General features: G+C 44.4%; 1 protein-coding gene across 1 annotated transcript in view; it reads right to left on the bottom strand.

Annotated features, from left to right (window-relative positions):
• Positions 1-16937, bottom strand: part of ST3GAL1 (ST3 beta-galactoside alpha-2,3-sialyltransferase 1) — a 77288-nt gene extending 60351 nt beyond the window's left edge. The window contains exon 1 of the mRNA XM_005516895.3: positions 16773-16937. The gene's annotated coding sequence lies outside the window, so the exon portion shown is untranslated. The remainder of the gene's footprint in view (positions 1-16772) is intronic.
• Between the last annotated feature and the right edge of the window lie 3274 nt (positions 16938-20211).

Here is a 20211-nt window from a genome sequence, read left to right as displayed (position 1 = left end):
ACTCTGTGACTGTCAGGGATTCATGGTGGGACTCATCTGCCCACTAATCCCCAGGAGTGAGAGCATTAGTGCAGCAGGCTGCCCAGAGCAGTGCTGGGTGCTCCACACCTGGAAACGCCCCAGGTCAGCATAGACTGGGCTCTGAGCAACCTGATCTAGTGGAAGATGTCCCTGCACATTGCAGGGGGGTGGGACAAGATGACTTCTGAAGGTCCTTTCCAACCCAAATCATTCTGTGGTTCTATGATTCTTCTCCCCTGCCTATCCCCATGGTCAGAGGCAGAGTGTGATGCTTGTAGGTCAGAGGAGCAGCAAATACAAGAAGCACCTAATGAAGTCACACTGGCCATCCAGGCAAAACGTGGTGAAATCCTGGCCATGGTACATTTGGTAAAAGCTGCAGGCAGAGGAAGGAACTCAACATCCTGATTTGCTGTGGCTGGTTATTTTAAGCGTAGTGGAAAACACATCGATGATCCTTGGTTTAATAATTAAGAGCATCAAACTAAAACTTCAGGCCAAATTATGTTCTCATTTTAGTTCATTTAGATCTGTGAAAATGAATTGAATTACTCAAGATCTTCATCGATGTAATAAACCTGGTCATTTTGGCACTGCAGTCCATGGGTACTCATTACAGCAGCTAAACCACAGCCCTGCTCCAGATGGCTTGTCTCTTCAACATACCATACATCCAAGGCACTCCAAAAACTAATCACCCACTGATCATATCACTTCAATTAAAAATTGCTCAATATTTCCAATTGCTGGCATCCATTTTAGAAATAAGAGAAAATTACAAAGTGCTTGGCCAGTAATATGCAGCTTTTCCTACACTGCAGAAATGTCAGCTAAGCAACATTAACCAGTTTAGCAAGGCAGTAGATTTTATATCTGGTATATGCAGCATTTTAAAATTTCTCCACCTTTACATCTGCTGTGACAACAAACTTCATGGGACCAGCAGAGAGCAGAGACAAACAGGGAAAAATGTCTCTTACCCTACAGTGGATATATAGATGGAGAGAATTTTTAGAGAATTTGATTCAATAAAACAGGAAAAGCTTAAAGGAAGGTCCAGTATCACTCTTTTTCACTCAAGAGGACCCAGGCTGATGCACACATTGCTGCAGAGACAATACTGAAGGGAGAGCTTTGCTGAAGAGTGTGAGATTAACCAGGAGTTCTCATTCCCCCAGTAAATCCCACATTTGTTTACATGGCACTTACTCTGGTTTATATCAGGTAAATACAGAAAAGTAGAGAGATGTGGACCTGACATGATGATGATTATTATTTTTTGGAAAACAGAAAAATGCAGAGATCTCACTACAGAGTTTTCTGGATTCCTCATATAAACTATAGACACAAAGCCAACTGAGTTTTTTATTCCAATGCCAACTCCTCAGAGCATTGCTCACCAGCTGTTTCAGCTTGAATCAATGAAGTCTCACCTCCAGGAATACAGTCATTAGCTCCTCTAGTCTCTGCTGATAGGCAGGCAGGGTTTACATCCTGGCTAACAACCTGGAGTGACTAGCAGTGAAACTAAATACAACTTTGAGGAAGTAGAAGACTTTCTTACTTATTGTAAGGGAAATTAAGGGTATTTTCCAGACAAATGATTGTGTATGTCAAATTTGGTTCAATATATTTAATGTCATAACCATGCTTTCAGGTTGGAAAGGAAAAAGCAGCTCAGCTCCACAGCAGGAGCAGATGTTTGCATGGGATAACTGAAGCAGTGTGAGCAAAGTCTTCCTATACTGAATATTTTCGGTAAATGTCCCAGAGTTCAGTGTTTTTCCATTGTGCTGGGTGAATCATGGGATGTGGGCATCCTACAGCCCATAAAGACAGGACCATCCACAGTCATCAACTACTGTGGTCTAAAGTTTGGAGCATCTCAAACTGACATGGCAAAGAGACAGTTACTAAGAAATTTCAGCTGATAACAGAATTCAAGAACAAAATCTAAAAGGAAATAGGTGGGCCATTGCATGAGGCTACCCATCTGGTTCCCACTGTATGGCTGCATTTAGTATGTTCAAATGCTGTGCAAATGTGTCACTACACCAAAACTGTGCTTTGCAGAATGACAAAAGTGATGTGTTCATTTGAGAATATGCACAGGTATATAATAATATACCAGTTTCCTTTAGAGCAGCCCTGTGAAAAGGTGTTTTCAACTTTCCCTTAATTGCAGTATAAACACAGCTTTAAAAATGAGCATGTAGACAACTAAAACATGAACAAAAAGAATACTAATTTGGGGCCATAAAGGAGTTGGCATGATGACTTAAAGGTAACCTGTGCTTTCCCACCCTGAAACTGTAAATTTGCTTTTGGTACCTGTCTCAGCGAACACTAACTGAACCTGCACTAATAAAAATCAGTTTTCTTCTCAGCAGCTAAGTATGACATAGCCTTTTTTCCAGAAACCCCAGTATTTTCAGCTAACAGCTTCACACTGTTCTAGGTTGCAGACCTCTTCTCACAGATGCCACTCATGACCAGAGACTCAATGTACTAACTTACTTTTGCTTCACTGCTAGCAACCAGAGTCGCGGCAGGTCATTAAAGAGATTTGTCTGTCTGAACAGCTTCCAGAAGTGCAATGAAGTAGTTATTTAATATCCTCACATGAAAGGTGCAAATACAGAGCACTGTGTTGCACCAAAAAGGATTCTCTGATTACCTCTTATTAGTCCAATAGAGGTAAATGGGTTCTAGCCTGAGGTTTTGCAGTACCATTTCCCTGTTAAACAAGCTGTAGTCAACTTAGCTTGACAAATTTAAACAGTTAACCCACGGGAAGTCAGGTCTCCTTTTCATATTTGCAGGTCAGCTGCCTTGAGACAATGTCTGAAGTACAAACAGGCTTTCAGGGCCAGATTCTGATTTCATTCAGGATGGTGTAAACCAGGAATAATCCCTTTAGAGATTAGTAGGAGTGAGATCAGATTCAGGCTCTTGGAATTAACAAGTACAAACCATGTGCTTGTGGGCTTATTCTAATTCCACTAAGTACAACACAATTCTCCCCCATGTCCTTCTCCCATTCTGTCTAAAGCACTTTGAGCTGAAGAGCAAAGAAAGTCCTGCTCTCAACACACAGCAGAAGATGTTTGGCATCATAAAATATTTTTTGCCTACAAAGTTCTTAAATAAACGTTGTGCTTTAAAGAGAAGAAAAAAAAAAAAATCCAACCCAAAAACCCCTCCACAAACCAACACCAAAAAAAGAGAAAAAAGGCCACCTTCAAATTACACAGAGTGAAGATATGTTTAAAGATCTCTCTTACCCCCAAACTATTAAATGAACTGCAGTAACCAATTTTTACAAGAAATCAACACATTTAATTACTCCATTTTACAGCATCTGTCTCTGGTTCTGGGAAAGAACAAGCAGAGTCTTTGCCGGTTGCCTGCAACATCTTTAGAAAACATCTCAACAGAAATTCCAGCATTGCTACAAATTAATGCAATGTCATCTGAAAGTTACTTGTGTCCTTTCCCTGCCACTGTCTCCTTTGATGGATCAAGCAATGAAAATATAACCATGTCAGTCAGCACCTTGTTTATTTTCAGGTAAGATCAGAAATCAAGTCACCACCTTAAGGAAAGGTTCATCTCTGCTCAGCTAAACCAAAAGGATGTAACTTTGGCCATTCAGGATGCTGTGGCACAGCCCTGCTAACACACCGGTTTTCAGTGTGCACCTAGAGCATCCTGGTGAAAGAAGCCAAGTGACAAATCTCCATCCTGTTTAGATAAAGATACAAATCCCACAGGTGATGGGGAACTGTGAAGTCACCCACTGAGAAGGGTAGCATGATCCTGCTGCATAAACAGTACTCCATTTGGTGTGGTGTCTGATTTGGGCCAGTATGGGGCTGTGTTTTGGGTGGTTTTCATACTGCCATGGTGGTGAGAAGACTGGGAGTCCATGGGAAGCTGGGAGGAGACACAGCCAGGAGTGGTGACCCCCAACTGACCCATGGGATGTTCCAGACCATGTGACATCATGCTCAGTATATAAAGTCTGGGGAACAAGGAGGAAGGGGGGACACTTGGGGTGATGTTGAGGGTCTTCTTAAGTCACCACTGCCTGTGACGGGGCCCTGCTCTCTTGGGAGATAACTGAACACCTGCCTGCCCGTGGGAAGCAAGAAATTATTTCCTTGTTTTGTTTGTGTGCTTGGCTTTTGCTTTCCCTATTAAACTGTCTTTATCACAGCCCATGAGTTTTCCAGCTTTTACCATTCCGATTCTCCCCCCAGTCCCACTGGTAGGGGAGTGAGAGAGTGGTGCTTAGTTGCTGGCTGGGGTTAAACCACAAGTGTTTCAGTCTCTCTGCCATGACGTTTACATCACTTGTGCTTCCTAAAATAGCCAGCTGGGCAGGCTGAAGGACATCTTTAATGCTAATGCCAGTGCTGTGGCTTTGTTCTGCACCTCCTGAAAAGAAATCCAAACCAACTTCAACTCTCAACACCCAAGACACTCTCTGGGTGCCTACTGCATGCCATAAAGATCACTCATCAAGTCTGAAAATTTTCACCATGTACTGTTGACAAGGATCCCTCGTCCTGTGGCCTTTGAGGAAGAACATCTTCTTAACTTTCTCATATCCTAACAATTCTGAACAGGAAGTTTAAATTCAATGGGAGCTATAAGTGGACTGTGAAGGGCTGTCACACCTATGAAAGAATTTCCTTGGGGAAGGGAAGAGTAAGAAAGAAAATTTTACTTTCACCCACTTTCAGATAGACTCTTAGACAGTGATGACTGATGGCTCTAAGGAAAGGGCTCTGCTATACAGGAAGAGTCCTGTTGGTTTTGGGTAAGGGAACTATCACTGACAAACCTCACACAAATGCCATGTGTTTTACAGATTATGAGAAGCCACAAGCTTTGCAAACCTCAGAAAGCAGATGTCAGCTTCAGCAATCAATTCAAATACATGTGCTGAACAACATTCCAGCTCTCTCAGAGGGAAGCATGCTGCCCTCGCTGAATTCTGAAATATTTTGGTCTTGCCTTCAACAGTCTCCAGTTAATGAGCAGATCAAGCTCTAATGAGCTCACTCGATACGACAAGTCTATACTCAAGGTTACTGAGCACGACCCTATTCTCTCTTGGAGAAAGGGGAAAGTGTTATGCAGCATTTTTTTCTGACATAAGAGAGTATCAAAAACAAAACACAGGACTTGATCCAAGATGCAGAAACACCCTCCTTTCCTTGGAAGTCAATATTGTTGGTGCCAGGTAAAATAATGCAGACACTTACCTGCCCAGGAGTAGCAATCAGCTCACAAGAGAGCACAGCAGCTGGAGGGGGAGATCTGAAAGATTGATTCTGACAGCTATAAAAGCAAGAGGTTTTTAATATTCAGAAAAGTGTCAGTGCCCTAATAACAGAATTTCCAGCTCCAAGAACTAGAGTTGTCAACTGAAGCCTGATCAGATACAAAAGTAACAAAGGCAAATTTGGATGGGTTCCCTTTGTAGGGATGAGGGGCTGTGAAAGATACTTTTCAAAACAAGCAAATCTCTGCAGGTTTTGCCCTCAGCCCTGGGGCAGGGGTGGCAGCGTGCCACATCTCACTAAGTGAGGAGGGTGGCAGCAGCACAGCAGGTGGCACAGTCCCAATGGCACCAGGTTTCACCCTGAGGAAGAGCTGCCTCCTAAAGCCAGCTGGTCTCTTCCAAGAGTGGGAAGGGGTACATGGCACCCCACTAATCCCACCCTCAGGGTGAGCCCCTCTGCCAAGCAAGCCTGGGACTCCCATAGCAAGTGCATCAAGCTGCCCTGGGGTCTTGTTCCAGCTCCAGTCTGTTCCATGAGAAGCTCCTCACTGAAGACACACTGATATTTTCTAATCATCAGAGCCAGATAGTGAAGGTGTAAAAATTGTACTGGCAGATAACAGCCAGACTCATAATACTATTTTCCAAATTCACAGACATGAAAAAAGTAAGGTCAGCAGCTCTGAGAGCAAGGCAGGGGAGGGTTACACCTTAATGAAAAGCTGTTTTCCAAAATGGAGCTGTGCCTGGTGGGTTTATTTCATAAAATACAGAAATCTTCTAAGTTTGCATGGGGTAAGATAAGTCAGAAAAAACACACTTGGAGCAATGCTTCTTTAAAAATACATGCACACACAAAAGAAGAAAAGTTGGGTGTGTGAGTCTCTGACAGCTTGCCTGAGGAGAATGTAAGGATTGCTTTCTGCTGCACTGAGATATTACTCTTGGTCCAGCTGCTTCCCACAAGACAACTCTCCTTTTTCCAAAATAATCTGAAAATGGGGCAAATTTCTTAGGATTGTTCCTCAATTAGTATGATGACAGTCACCACAGACAGGACTTGGGGATTTTAAGCCAAAGGGACAAAGGGCTACTGTCACTGGAGTGTGGGAAGCTTTTATCAAAAAAAAAAAATTAGAGACAGTGGCCACACTGAGCACTACTGCTTTAATCTGGTATAATTGTAGCTTTATAAAGCTGGTGTAGGGGCTAGAATACAAATCTTATGAGTTGAGAGAGATGGGGGTGTTTAACCTGGAGAAAAGGAGGCTGGGGGGAGACCTTCCCTGAAAGGGGGTTGTAGCCAGCTGGAGGTCGGTCTCTTCTCACAAGTAAAAAGAGACAAGATGAGAGAAAATGGCCTCAAGTTGTATCAGCAGAAGTTTACACTCAACATTGGGACTTTTTTTTTTTTTATTTATTAAATGGGTTGTAAAGCATTGGAACTGGATGCCCAGGGGAGTGGTGGAGTCACCATCCCTGCAATTTTTCAAAAAACTTGTGGATGTGGCACTTGAGGACATGGTTTAATGGTGAAGGTGGTGCTGGGTTGATGGTTGGACTTGAAGATCTTAGACATATTTTCCAACTTCAGAATTCTTCATCCAGACCTTTTACAGGCAAAGGAAAAATGTGTTTCCTCCTAAGACAGCAGAAACAAAGCTCAGCAAATGAGCAGAGAAAAATCAGCAGCAGCAGAGGAAGAGACAAGCAGCCTCTTCTGGTGTTCTGTGACAGAGACATCCCCTTCCAAAGGAGTTTGATTGGTATTTCTAACCTATTGTTTCTTTTCCACAGACTTCCATAGTTTTCCTCTATTATAAACACTGCAAAATGAACTGCAATTACATAGCAACATCCTCTGCCAATACTCAGTATCAACAGGAGACTTTGGCCTTGGGGAGAAGCAGCTTATCCTAAACTCCTTTTTTTCACTGCTACTTCCAAGTGTTTCAGCCACTTCTGCAATTGCTATATCACCTTTTGTTTTTCAATAACCTTGTATTTTTCAACAGCCAGTACCCATCTCCTGCTCTTCGAGCTCATAACCAGTTATGCAGATGCTTGAGGTAATTTCTGTTTAAAGCATTGAGCATTTTTTACACAACAGAGTTACAGAGTTTTTGCAGAATTACAAACCAGTGTCTTAGCTGGGCATTAACACCCAACTCTTGTCAGTCTTGTCTGAATTGTGAGCATTATATCAAATTGCTCCTGACAAATTTGGTGGCCTTCTACAATGGGCATACAAGGGTCTTACAATGCTATGGGATGAGGGAAGAGCCACTGGCATCATCTACATGAACTTGCACACAGCATTTGACACACTGTCCCATCAAAGACATCCTTGTCTTTGAACCAGAGAGACAGGATTTAACAGCAGGATGCAGGACAGCTGTGCTCCAGCATCCTCACAGTTTTATCACAAAGTTGTGAAGCTGCTGCAGTTTCACACATCCTGCCACCACATTACAGGCTTTTTCTCTATAACTCCAGGTCTGAAGCAGCTTTTACTCTTGCTTATCTATTTTTGCATACTTTTTAACAGTAAAAATCTCCTGTGACAGGCACAGTAAGTCAATGACACTATGTTCCTCTGTAAGGTCGTAGGATCCAGGCAAGCAAAATCAGCTCATGAACATGGATAAAGCACCAGATTGCACAATCCTGTAGCACTATGGTGATAACCTCACTGTAGTAAACAAAACAGAAATATAGATTTACATTGCATCAGCTGTGCTTTTTTTGCACATCTTTGATGACTGCACCACTCAATGGAGTGGCAGAGAGTGAATCCCTTCTCTAAAGCTCTTTTCTCCATGTGGTAGATTTCCTTTTACTTTCATAGTTCAAAAATCAAGCTGTTCGTCAAAAGGGCAGTGTTTACATCTTTGCTGGAATCCCCAAACACTTTACAGGCTGAACCTCCAGGAAACAGAAATACTGTCCTTAGCAGCCAAAAAGTCTGGAGCAGGGAGCTGAGAAGGGGCAGGCCTTCATTCCAAGTTCTCAGCCACAGGTGTGTCCCCCAACACCACACACTTGTCCTCAGATGCAAAGTTTAAGTGTCCCTGTCTCTCCTGTTGTCTTGGTTCCCTCTGATCCTGGCACACAGAGAACAAAGCAAGAGAGAGGAAGGGGGATGGTGGAAGCTACAGGAATAGCCTGTCCCTTTGAGCAAGGAGAATTTGTGGAAAAAGGATGGATGAGAGGAAGAAAGTGCGAAAGAAGGACTCTGCTGGTTTTGGCTGGGATAGTGAATTTTCTTCACAGTAGCTGGGGCTGTGTTTTAGATTCGTGTTGGGTACACTGTTGATAACACAGGCATGTTTTCATTATTGCTGAGCAGAGCTTACACAAAGCCAAGGCCTTTTCTGCTCCTCACCCCACACCACTCACGAGGAGGCTGGGGGTGCACAAGGAACTGAAAGGGGACACAGCCAGGACAGCTGACCCCAAGTGACCCAAGGTCATTCAGCATCATGACCAGCACATGAAGATGGGAGCAGAAGAAGAAAGGGAGGCACCTTCAGAGGGATGGCATTTACCTTCCCATTTACCATTATGTGGGATGGAGTCCTGCTTTCCTGGGATGGCTGAACAACTGCAACAAATGCCCACGGGAACTGATGAATGAATTCCTTGGTTTGCTTTGCTGGCCATGTGCAGTTTATGCTTTACATGTCAAATTTTTCACAACCTGTGAGTTTTTTCACTTTTACCCTTCCAGTTCTCTCCCACTGCAGGGAATGTGAGAGTGGCTGTGTGAGGTTTAGCTGCTGTCTGGGGGGTTAAACCATGACAGGGAAAAAAGCCTGAAGAGCAGGACTAAAGGACATTTCAGTACCTACTCAGGAAGAAGAGAAATGGAGATTAAACTAGAAAAAACTCCCCTTAAGCTCTGAAAAAGCTCTCAGTATCTCACACACACTTTGTACTTCCATGAGCCCTTCACATCACCCCACTGCAGACATCAGAATAACCTTGGTGGAGCCGATGTCTTTTTGCCTGTAGCTGTGATCTTGCACCAAAACCATATCCTGAGCCCACAGCTGTGTCCCCTGCCTGGATTTTCTCCATTAATCCACTGTAGAGTTCCTCACTTACACCAGCAAGCCACACCATAGGCATTTGTGGCAGCCCAAGGGAAGGGAGCTGCCTTTTACCAAATTTATAAAGCACCCCCACACTACTCTCCCAAACTGTTTTCTTCCTCTTAGCACCAGAAAAGACAAACTTTGGTTTCCCTATTATATTTTGTAAAAGCCAGTTTACATTTCAATATTGCCTTCCTAAGCAAGAGAAATTTTTGCAAGGGTCTGTTTAACTCCTGACCTTTTACAAAGGGTAATGCAGTTTTCCCTTGTGCTGTAATGGCAACACAAAAATACAATCTCCAGAGCACAAGAGAGAACTTTATCGTAACATCACAGCAGCAACATAACACATGAAATGTAGGAAAATATTAGGAAGTGTCCAGAGAGGAGCTATGAAGACAGTGAAGGGCCTTGAGGAGTGGCTGTATGAGGAGCAGATGAGGTCACTTGGTTTGCTCAGCCTTGAGGAGACTGAGGGGAGACTTTTCTGCAGTTACAGCTTCCTCATAAGAGGAAGATGAGGGGCAGGCACTGATCTGTTCTCTCAGGTGACAGTGACAGGACCCAAGGGAATGGCCTGAAGCTGGGTCAGGGGAGGTTTAGGTTGGACAGCAGGAAAAGGTTCTTCCCCCAGAGAGTGGCTGGGCACTGGAACAGGCTCTCCAGTGAAGTGATCACAACACCAAGCCTGACAGAGCTCAAGAAGCACTTGGACAACATTCTCAGGCACAGGGTGGGTTTTTTGGGATGTCCTGCACAGGGCCAGTTCAATGATCCTTGTGGGTCCCTTCCAGCTAAGGATGTTCTGTGATTCCAAGATAACTTGCACATTTCCAATGGCTGTGGCATTCTCAGCTGCATCAATGTCCTGCCTGCAAATTTAGTATCTATATGCTCCATATTCCCACCAGTGCTACTGCTCAGACCCCTGCAGACACTGGCAGCCCTCAGTATCACAGTCTGAAGTTTGAAGCTGAATGTTTGTTACTGGGATGGGGGCCAAGCAGAAGTTCTTCACTTTTCAGGTTAAATTTTTAGGCTAGAATCAAGCCAGCTGCTTGAGAAGAGCTGCAGGTCTGTTTTAATAGGCAGAGGGAAGCCACAGGAGACCTGATCATAAAGTCAATGCTTCTCGATAAAGGCAGATTTTAACTGAAGGGGAAAAGCAGAGGATACAGGAGCTGAAAAGAGAAGAGAGATCAAGGAGGAAGAGTTCTAATTCTTCTAATAAGCACCAGACTGAGGAGCAGGAGAGATCCTTTTCTTACTTGAAACATATAGAATTGTCCCTGAAGAGAAAAACAGGGTAAACTTTCCAAAGAATAATAACTTCACTACAAAAATAGTTTCAAAGAGAAAAGAAACAAACCCCCAAATTCAGCTATAATATCAGTATTGCCATTGACTGACAAACTGTGACAATGCAGGTCACATCAAATTCAGAGGAATCATTCTGACATCTCTGAAGACAAGCTTGGTTCTTTCAAAATGAGTAATTTTGACTACCTGAGAGGTTTGAAATGGACCTGGAATTAAGACGAAGTAAATCCAAAAGCAACAATGCATCACTTTCTCAAAACCATAATTATTTTGACCTGCCTTTGCTTAACTAAAAATTGCTTCAATTCAATGTAAATGAGTATTTTTCTCAGCGTTGTCACCAGAAAAAATACAAGTCAGACAATTTGCACAAATTGATTTAAGTGAAGCTCTAGTAAGAGAAAGCATTAAATGCACATAGCAACAGCATTTACAGCGAAAGTCTTGCAGTCATGCAGGCTGCAGGTTCCCTAGATGGCATCACCATATCCCATCAGGCAAAAGCAATTTAAAGTACAGGCATGGGTGTCCTTATCACACCCTGGCAGCTTTGGATGCACCTTAGAGTGTCAAGAAAGAGACAAAAGGTCAGCTCTGATTCAAGTTGCAGGTAGCCCTACACCATGTTCTTTACACATGGGTTTGTAGAAGTCTCAGGGTAAAGTAACACAGGTCTCAGCTTCAAGACTAATCCCAAAGGACTGTCTGTAGGACTCAAACTTCTGTGTTTCAACCCAAATATTCAGGTGATATCGTCCAATTTGTTCTGTAGTTCTGTATGCCAAGATGCAAGAAGTACCTTAGAAAATATTTTTAAAATCCAAGCCTGGCCACGTGCACTGTGCTTTGAATTTGAGCTGGCAGCAGGAATCTGATACCTTCCTAAAAGAACTGGAGGTGATGCCTTATGCTTCCCTGGCAGTCATATTAACTGAGCTGGCAGATTTGATAGAATTAGATTTCTTTTTCAAGCTAGTACAGCACTGTGATGTGTCAGCAGACAAAGTATTTCAGATAAGTAAGATTAAGTCATTGATTGAAGATCCAGCCTCTAGAAATAATGTAGTGTCCTTTAAAAGGAAAAACCTTTGTTTTGTATTGGTGTACCAAAGCTCTAAAAACAAAAAAAAAATCCAAAACTCCACGAATCCTGGAAAATGTCAGTGCAATTATTTAGCCCAGAGACATTCTAAATGCATCAGATTTAATACCTCAGTGTCACTGTGCCAGTTTCTACTCTGCAGAACAACCCTCCAAAGGGATGCATAAGGAGTCCACTGCAGGAGTTTTGGGGATACCAAGAGTATGTGTGGTCACCTCCATGCCAGCAGCAGTCCTCTGTCAGGCACCAGCAAGGTGGGGAACATTGTTCTTGAATCCTGTGGGCTCTAACCTGCCACCCATTCCTCCTTTGTCCTCCCCTCAAATCTCTTGGGATGGAAAGCTGAGCCTGAACCGAAAACCTGCTGGGACAAAGGACTTTCCAAAGAGATGGAAAAGAAAAAACAAACAAAAAGGAGTTCTATTGAGATGATGTCCTCAGAGACAGACAGCTACACCTCCAACATTTGTCCCCAGGTGCAGGTTTCAACCACTTCGTCTCTTTGTGTCTCTTGCGTTCCACGATACCTTGCAATTGCTTGGCAGAAGGAGCTGTGGGACTGGCCCAGTGAAACAGATGTAGCTTGATGAGGTTAACAGGTTTCCTGAAATAATTCAACTCCTCTCTGCTCAGAGGTTTGGTCATCTTGTACACAGGGCACAAATCTTCCTCTCCCTGAGGAAGGACGTGCTCGTCAGTCCAGATGAAGCAACTTAATCACAGGCAGTTCAAACTAAAGCAAAGCCAGGAAAGAATTGCTTTCCACCCTCCTTTCCCCCAGAATTGCATTTTAACAATTACTACAGTCTTTACAATTGATGACATTCCTAATCTTGACTCATGCTTCAGAGCAAGCTTCTACCAATACTATGGGGAGATTTTTAACAAGTGATTTTTTCTGTCAAGACCCCCCATTTTCCACATTCCACAGCTTGAGGGTGTTGTGTAACTTAAACGAGCTTTTCAAAGTTTGATGGGACATTTTAGACAAAGTGACTTGAGCTTACTATTTACAAACCAGAGCATGGGACTCTCGGCACCAGTGGGAAGAGAAGGTTGGGATAGGAGTGGGAAAGGTGACCAGAAAAGTGACAGCAGTTGCTCTGTGGTTGCTGTTAATTAGTGCCAGGTCAGCTCAGAGGCCTTATCAGGACAAGAGGGGTCACAAGAAGTGTATGCTAACAGACATACAGCCTGAACAGAGACTGCTTATGTAGATAACGTTATCTATTTATATTATCTATTTCATAACATAGAGGTTTGTGCTCAGAAAACACACTTAGCTCCCATAGGGTCAATTCAGTTGCCAAACACATTTTAGGTGCCACTGAAGATACCTTGGACCTCAAACCCACCCTCCTGAAGTCTCAAATACAGTCCCAGGTGTCAGCCAGCCACGTTGTTCTGTACTGGCACCAGAAGACAAGGGCAGATAGTGCTGTTTGAACCACCTGGCACTAAGAGACAATGGTTGAGAAACCAAGATCCCTGAAGCCTGGTAGGAGATTCCCAGCTCCCTGGAGCAGACACATGTTGGGTGATACAGAGCAGATACCCACAAGGCAATGGATCAGACACCAAGCTAGCCCAGAGAGGGATGCAGACATGCTCTGCATGGGTGGCAAGGCAGCTGTCCCTTCCACCAGTGGCACCAGGCACACCACTGCTGCCAGGACTGGAGATGCAGATGGCAGCTGTCACATTCCTAGGCTAGCCACGGCCTCCACTGGTCTGCTGGCTGCTGCCACAGGCTCTGTGGCAAAAAGAGCAATACAAACACTTAGAGCAGTGTTTTGCCCACAAGGCTGCATGTCTTGTGCAGGAAATGTCTGCATGGGTCAGGGAGCTTTCTCGCTGTTGTAAGCAATTCCTCTGAATTGTGAGCTGAAAGATAACCCCAGAGTTTACTTTCAGCTTGCATACCTGTGAGTTAGATTTTCATTTATCACTTAGGAGGCACACCATAAACACAACAGACAGGTTTTGATGCAGTCAAGCAAGACTGTGGCAGAGGGAGGCAAAGTGTATCTGCCATACTGCACCTTATCTCCTGGAATTCATTCCCATGTTTTAATTACCTACATCAGGAATCTCAGATCAGTTCAACATACATCTGCTTTCTGCTCCTTGCCAGGTTAATTGAAAACAGGCTGTTTAGAAAATATTTTATAGTAAATAAAAATATTTTAGAGTAATATTTATATAAAAATATAAAAATTATTAGTACAAAGCTAACTGGGCTTGCACAGAAAGATTACACCTGAGTATCCTGGGAGAGGGTCTGGTTATTAAAAATAATTCTTCCACTTAAGTATTTGTAGGTGAAAACTTTATCTCCTGCTTTACCAGTTCATCTATCTGCTGCTTCAGGTGAGACACCAACAGTCCTATGCTGCCTGCTGCAAAGTATAAAAGATACAGAAGACATGGAAAATTAATTAAGTCGGGTATAAATAAGAAAAAAGTTGAAGGAACTCCACATGTGGCATGTGATTGTGTTGAAATAAGACAAAATAATGCATCTTTTTCAGAGTTCCCTCAGCCAGAGCCATGAAAAGCTCCACCAGGTGGTGAGATTAACAGCACTTGAAATATGCTGTGGAGCTGAGTTTGCTTTCTCTCCTTTGCTTTTTAAAAGCAGGTTTCTGCTTCGCTATGCTTTTAAAAATGGGTGCAAAAGATGTTCCAAGTAAAAATTTACTTCTACTATCATTTAATGGCAGCATTTGCAACTCACTTGACATAAAAGATGTTTTTATAACCTAGAAGATGGAACTGCCATCTGCATGACCTTAATTTCCTCTCAAGTTGCTCCCAGTTTTACATAAACATAAAAAAAAAAAGATAAGCACATACCAAGACTTATATAAAATTATGTTCAGTTTGAAAAGCAACCTTCCTCAATTGAGAGGCCATTACCAATATATAATCAAGTTTGGAAGAAAAACTGCAAAGAAGGTTTCAAGTTCGTTTCTGGCCAGGATGTGTGACCAACTCATACAAACAGAGCAACTTGGTGTCTCCCCTGCAGAATCAAATTGTGCACCAAGTGAGTGAGACAAAAGAATAAATAATACAATTTCTCTCTTCTTTTACACTTTCAGAGACAATGCTTCTACTAAGCAAAAAGGTAAAATAAATGTGTATTAGCAGAACTGTAGTTTAAAAACTTAGTGATAACTTTAAAGCTGGTTTGGCAGAACCATAGACTGGGACTTTGTTGAGGCACAGAATTTAAATCTCTTGGCATGGAAATGTTACCCTACAGAGTAAATTAAATGAGAAATTGGTAGAGGAAAAGAGCACCAAGTTCACCATAGACCTATGTTGGGTCTTTCTGGTTTCCAGGATAATCAAGAAAACACATGCAATTAACTAATAAGCAGATCCATTAATTTCATTCACATCCAACCATTCCCTCCTTTACCCCCAGCTACCAACTGGACACGCACTCAATTGAAAACTGTCGGGTTCCCAGACGAGCCCAGAAAGGACCTCAGCACAGCCTTGCCCTGCAGATAACACTCTGCCTCTGCTGAAAGCAGGAGAAGGAACTCAGGGCCACCCCCAGCTTCTAACACGAGAGCAGCTCTGTCGAGACATTGTGCAGAGCACCAGTGCCTCCAGACTGGGGCAGAAGAACTGAGGAGGGGTGAGCACACTTGTGGAAGGCTCTGGCTGGCATGGGTGCCACAGGATGCTGTGGATGTTACAAGCCAAGTGCTTCCAAGCAGATGCTCCACACAGAGCCACCCCTCCAGCTGAAGCTGTGTAAATAATATACAGGAGTGTGTGTTGCTAATTGAGTACCTCCCAAAATGCCAAGAGGCAGGAAGACTCCAGCTAAAGACAACTCTTCATTTTAACTTGTGTCACTGAAGAGCACCAAAGTAAATGAACTCCTGAGGACAAGATCAAAGTAGAATAAGAGACTCTTTTTTTATATCCTTGAATCTCCTGTCCCTTTTGTACACTGAAATTTAATTTCCTTTTCAAAGGGAGCTTTTGGAGCTTATGAAAATTGACCCAAAAGATTACAAGGGCTTTGTCACCCTTCCAATCTCTCTGAAAGATCCATAATTAGGGAGGTTTTTCCTTCAACATATGTGCCCAGCAGACAAATATATAATTTAGACTTACAATTACGTGAATGTGTTATTTCAGTATATTGGATACATACAAGCACAATCGTTACAAAGAGTTGAAAAATCTTGTGTGCCTCAAATGAATAAATGTACATCGAGGCATTTTTTTTTTTTTTTTTTTACTAGCTTGCTTTAATTTGTGCCAAGACTACACACAATCACTCTAAGGACCTGGGATGGATGTTTGCTACCGAGAAAAATATACCAAGTACAATAAAAACAAACTGCTGACCTCGAAGATTAGTTATTCATGCTCCTCTAAAAATTAATTCTGCAAGGATGAATGTGCGAGCAGATACCAAAAACACCTAGCTTTTTGCCCTCTAAAGGAGTAACGCTGGCTTTACTCTTTCGGCGCACAGCTTACCCAGGGGAGAAAGAAATGGCACAGAACAAGCAGGGTGCCGGTCTCCAGCGGTCCCCGAGGGGCAGCTGGAGGGGGGATCCCCGGCGCTGTCGCCCCCCGAGCATCGCCCGAAGGGGCCCCTTTGCTCCGGAGCCCACCCTGGCACCCGCCGCCTCCCCTCTGCCTCCCTCCAGTGGGGAAATCCCGGCTGGATCGGGAGAAGCCTCCCCGCTCCGGGGCACCGAACCGGAGGATGCTGCGAGCTCCGCCAGCGCCGGGGCCACCCCTGCTTCTAAATAACAGAAATATTTTTTTTTTTTAAAAAAACCCCAACAACTCAAGAGCCGAACGAGGAGTCAGGAGGCTGGGAGGCTCCCAGCGAGCCTTCTGCAGCCGCGGGGGATCCGCAGGTAAGCGGGGAGGAAGGAGGGGGTCCCGTGGTACTCACGGCGGGGTGCGGGGGGCCGGCCGAGCCCCATGGCCGGGGGGACGGACGGACGGACGGTCACTGCTGTGGCTGCCGCCGAGCTGGCTGTCTGTCTGGGTGTGTGTGTGCGTGTGTCTGTCCGTCTGTGTGTCTGTCTGTCTGCCGGCCCTGCCCGCCGAGCGGCTCCAGGCGCCCTCCCCTCGCTCCCTCCCCGGCGCTTCCTGCCCGCTCATATAGCGCGCCCTCGGCCACGTGGACTGCGCGGGGCCCCGGCTCCTCCTCGGGGCCGGGCCGGGAGGGGCGGACCCCCCAGCCCCCCCTCATCACCTCCCCTCATCGCCTCCCCTCATCGCCTCCCCTCATCGCCTCCCCTCATCGCCTCCCCTCACCACCTCCCCTCCAGCCCTCAGCAGCCCCGGCTCAGGCCCCAGGTGCCCCCCATCGCTGCCCCGGTCGCTGCCCCCCATGTCGCCCCGCTCCCCTCCCATCCCCAGGCCGCGGAGCCGGGCTCTTCAGAGGTGCGAGGCGAACCCGGACTCACCCCGAGCGCCGCCGCGATGAAATCCGGCTCTCGGGTCCTCCCGAGAGTCATCTGCCAGGAATGTCTGTGTTTGCCACAAGCCCCAAACTGCTGTGTCTGAAATTGGGCTGCGTGGATCCCAAAGGCAGCAGGGAAAGTGGAAAGAAATTCGGCGCTTCTCAGGGCAGAAAATCTGTGTGGCATCGCTAATAAAAATAGCTCATAGTCGATATTCACAGAGTCATAGGATGGTTTAGGTTGGAAGGAACCTTAAAGACAATTTAGTTTCGACCCCCCCTGTTACGGACAGGGACACCTTGTATTAGACCAGGTTGCTCAGAGCTCCGTCCAGCCTGGGCTCGAACATTTTGGCAGATGGGTCATCTGCAACTGGCATGGGCAACCTGGTCCCATGTCTCACCACCCTCACAGGAAAGAATGTCTTCTGAATATCTAATTTAACCTACTCTCTTTCATTTTAAAGCCATTCCCCCTTGTCCTATCACTACATTCCCTTGGGGGGACAAAAAATCAAAAAAAACATTTCCAGCTTTCTTGCAGCCCTACTGAAAGGTGCTGTAAGGTTTCCCCAGTGACTTCTCATCTCTGGTCTGCACAATCCCTGCCCTTAGCCTGTTTTTACAGGACAGGTACTTCAGCCCTCTTCTTTCTGTCCCGCACCAGACATTTTTAAGGTGACTATAAAAACCTGTAGAATTAAAAAGAAAGCAGCATCATTAAAGAATCCCCCAGACAGATACATTCAAGTGATAAAGTGTCTGCTAAAACTATTTAACAACATAATGCTGGCTTTTTTAGTGTCAATCTGTAAAGACTGGAGCCATGAGATGTTTAAAGACTGGGGTCATGACTAGAAGTGGGGGATTATAGCACCTCCAAAGAAGCAAATGATCTCTGATCTTCTCTCCTCCACCCTTCCGTAGGCAGGCAAATATGCACAGTGAACATGCACAGCACATATCAGAGAGGAGAATGCATTCCTGAGCTCTGAAAAACATGTTCCGTAACACTGGACAGCCAGTGCACAACTCCCTTTGTGAGGCAGACGAGTTTACAGGTGATTAATCTACTTGCTGAAACTGCCCACGTTGTTGGTTTATTAAATCCAGCACAAGGTACTTCCACTGGAAACTGTAACGTGCTATGTGGGAGCTGTAATTCATCAATCACCACTGAGCTTGTTTCCATAGAGTTATATTAGTAAAAGCTTGAGTGTGGATTTAGACCGGTGTCACATCGTGTACCGTGCTGTGCAGACATTTGCATGCGGGTGAGAGCACCTGTGACAGCCTGAGCTTTCTGCTGAGGGAGCATAAGCCTGTACAAGCCCTTCGAGGGACTCACCCCGTCACTAAATCCTGCCTCTGAATACTGAAGAGCAGCATAGTGTTATATCCTTCATAAACAGAGTTTGGAAGGGATTTAATCTACAGTAATGAGCATTAAAAGAAAAAAAAAAAAAGAAGAAAAAAAGAAAAAAAAAAGCACATTAGTCTTCTTTTACGAGGACTGTATCAATACAAGGAATTACTGTGTGGTGGAAACAGTCTATTAAATAGCTGTTCACTGTTTTTTCCCAGGAGCTGCTTGACATTTTGCTGGAGGTGAGATGAGGAGCTCCAATTTGACCGTCTGGTAGTGTCTCTGTTACCTTTTTGCCTTGATTCTCTCATACTTTCAGGCAAATTGGCTGAATTTGGTGCTTCATTTGTTTCACAATAATAATGGGTGAGTGGGACTATTTATGAAAAAGAATCTCTGGGGAACAGCTCACTAGTAATAGGGTTGTGCATCAGGTTTGGAGATTTCTCCCAAGCATTTATGGAGGGAGGGAATGAGAGAGGGATGAGGAAGAAGAGTCTGAGCACTCTGCATTTCACTGCCTGTTGTACCACACCTGGTCTCTCCATGAGTTCAACAGAAAAAAAAAAAAATGTAGCTAGTAAAAAAGCTGATTTATCATCATACAACATATAAAGTTTCACTAGGTTGTATCAAGGAAAGCTGGACCCAGCAGCCAAGAATGTCCTTAATCGAGTTGACACTGGTGCAGGTTCCCCAGAGAAGCTGTGGATGCCCCATCCCTGGCAGTGCTCAAGGCTGGGCTGGATGGGGCTTTGAGCACCCTGGTCTAGTGGAAGGTGTCCCTGCCCATGGCAGAGGGGGTGAGATGACATAGTCTTTAAGATGCCTTCCAACCCAAACTATTCTATGATTCTGTGACTGAAGAAAGGGAGTGATATATAAATATATATGTTTAAAATTTATTTTATTTTATTCTGTGTTTTCAGTCCTGTCTCTGCACCATTTATCTGAAGCACACAAGAGAAAAGATATGGTGCACCTCTCCAGCCACAACAACCTCGGTCACAAGTTGCAAGGAGGAGATAGTGGCTGGGTTTGCTCAGAAAGGCTCCTTTCTGTAAAGCAAAGCAGAAGAGGAATGTATTTGCCCCAGAGATGCCTTAGGGAGGCATGACACAGTGATACTGGTGTAGCATGGAGAAGTGCAGAGCTTGGGGAAGATCTGCAGGTCTCTGCCAGCACCTGGCTGAGCCAAGAGAAGAGAACAAGATCAAATCCACATGAAGCAGCAAGTGTAGAGCCTATTTCTCCTTTTTATATCAGTATTACACTCAATTCCTTCAGATGCTCTCAACTTCCCTGATGCAGCCCAATGAGCGTGGAGGTAACAAGTGCTCTCTGATAATGCCTTCGGAATTACAGCAGGGTCCAGCCCAGTGTGCTGGATCCGATCCCTCTCCTGCTGTAGCATTTCACTAGCAAGTGTCATTTAGATGGTTTTGGGAAAGAATCCAGGATTTGTTTCACAGACAGTATTTCCTCAACAGCTCAGTGAATATGGAATAGTTTGAACTAACCATGCAAATCTTGCTTGTCGTCTTATGTAGAGAAACT

The sequence above is a fragment of the Pseudopodoces humilis genome, chromosome 1 (assembly GCF_049639895.1).
Source record: "Pseudopodoces humilis isolate 2021_Gansu_Grassland_sample_001 chromosome 1, ASM4963989v1, whole genome shotgun sequence".
NCBI lineage: Eukaryota > Metazoa > Chordata > Aves > Passeriformes > Paridae > Pseudopodoces > Pseudopodoces humilis.
This window is presented reverse-complemented; position numbering and strand designations above follow the sequence as displayed.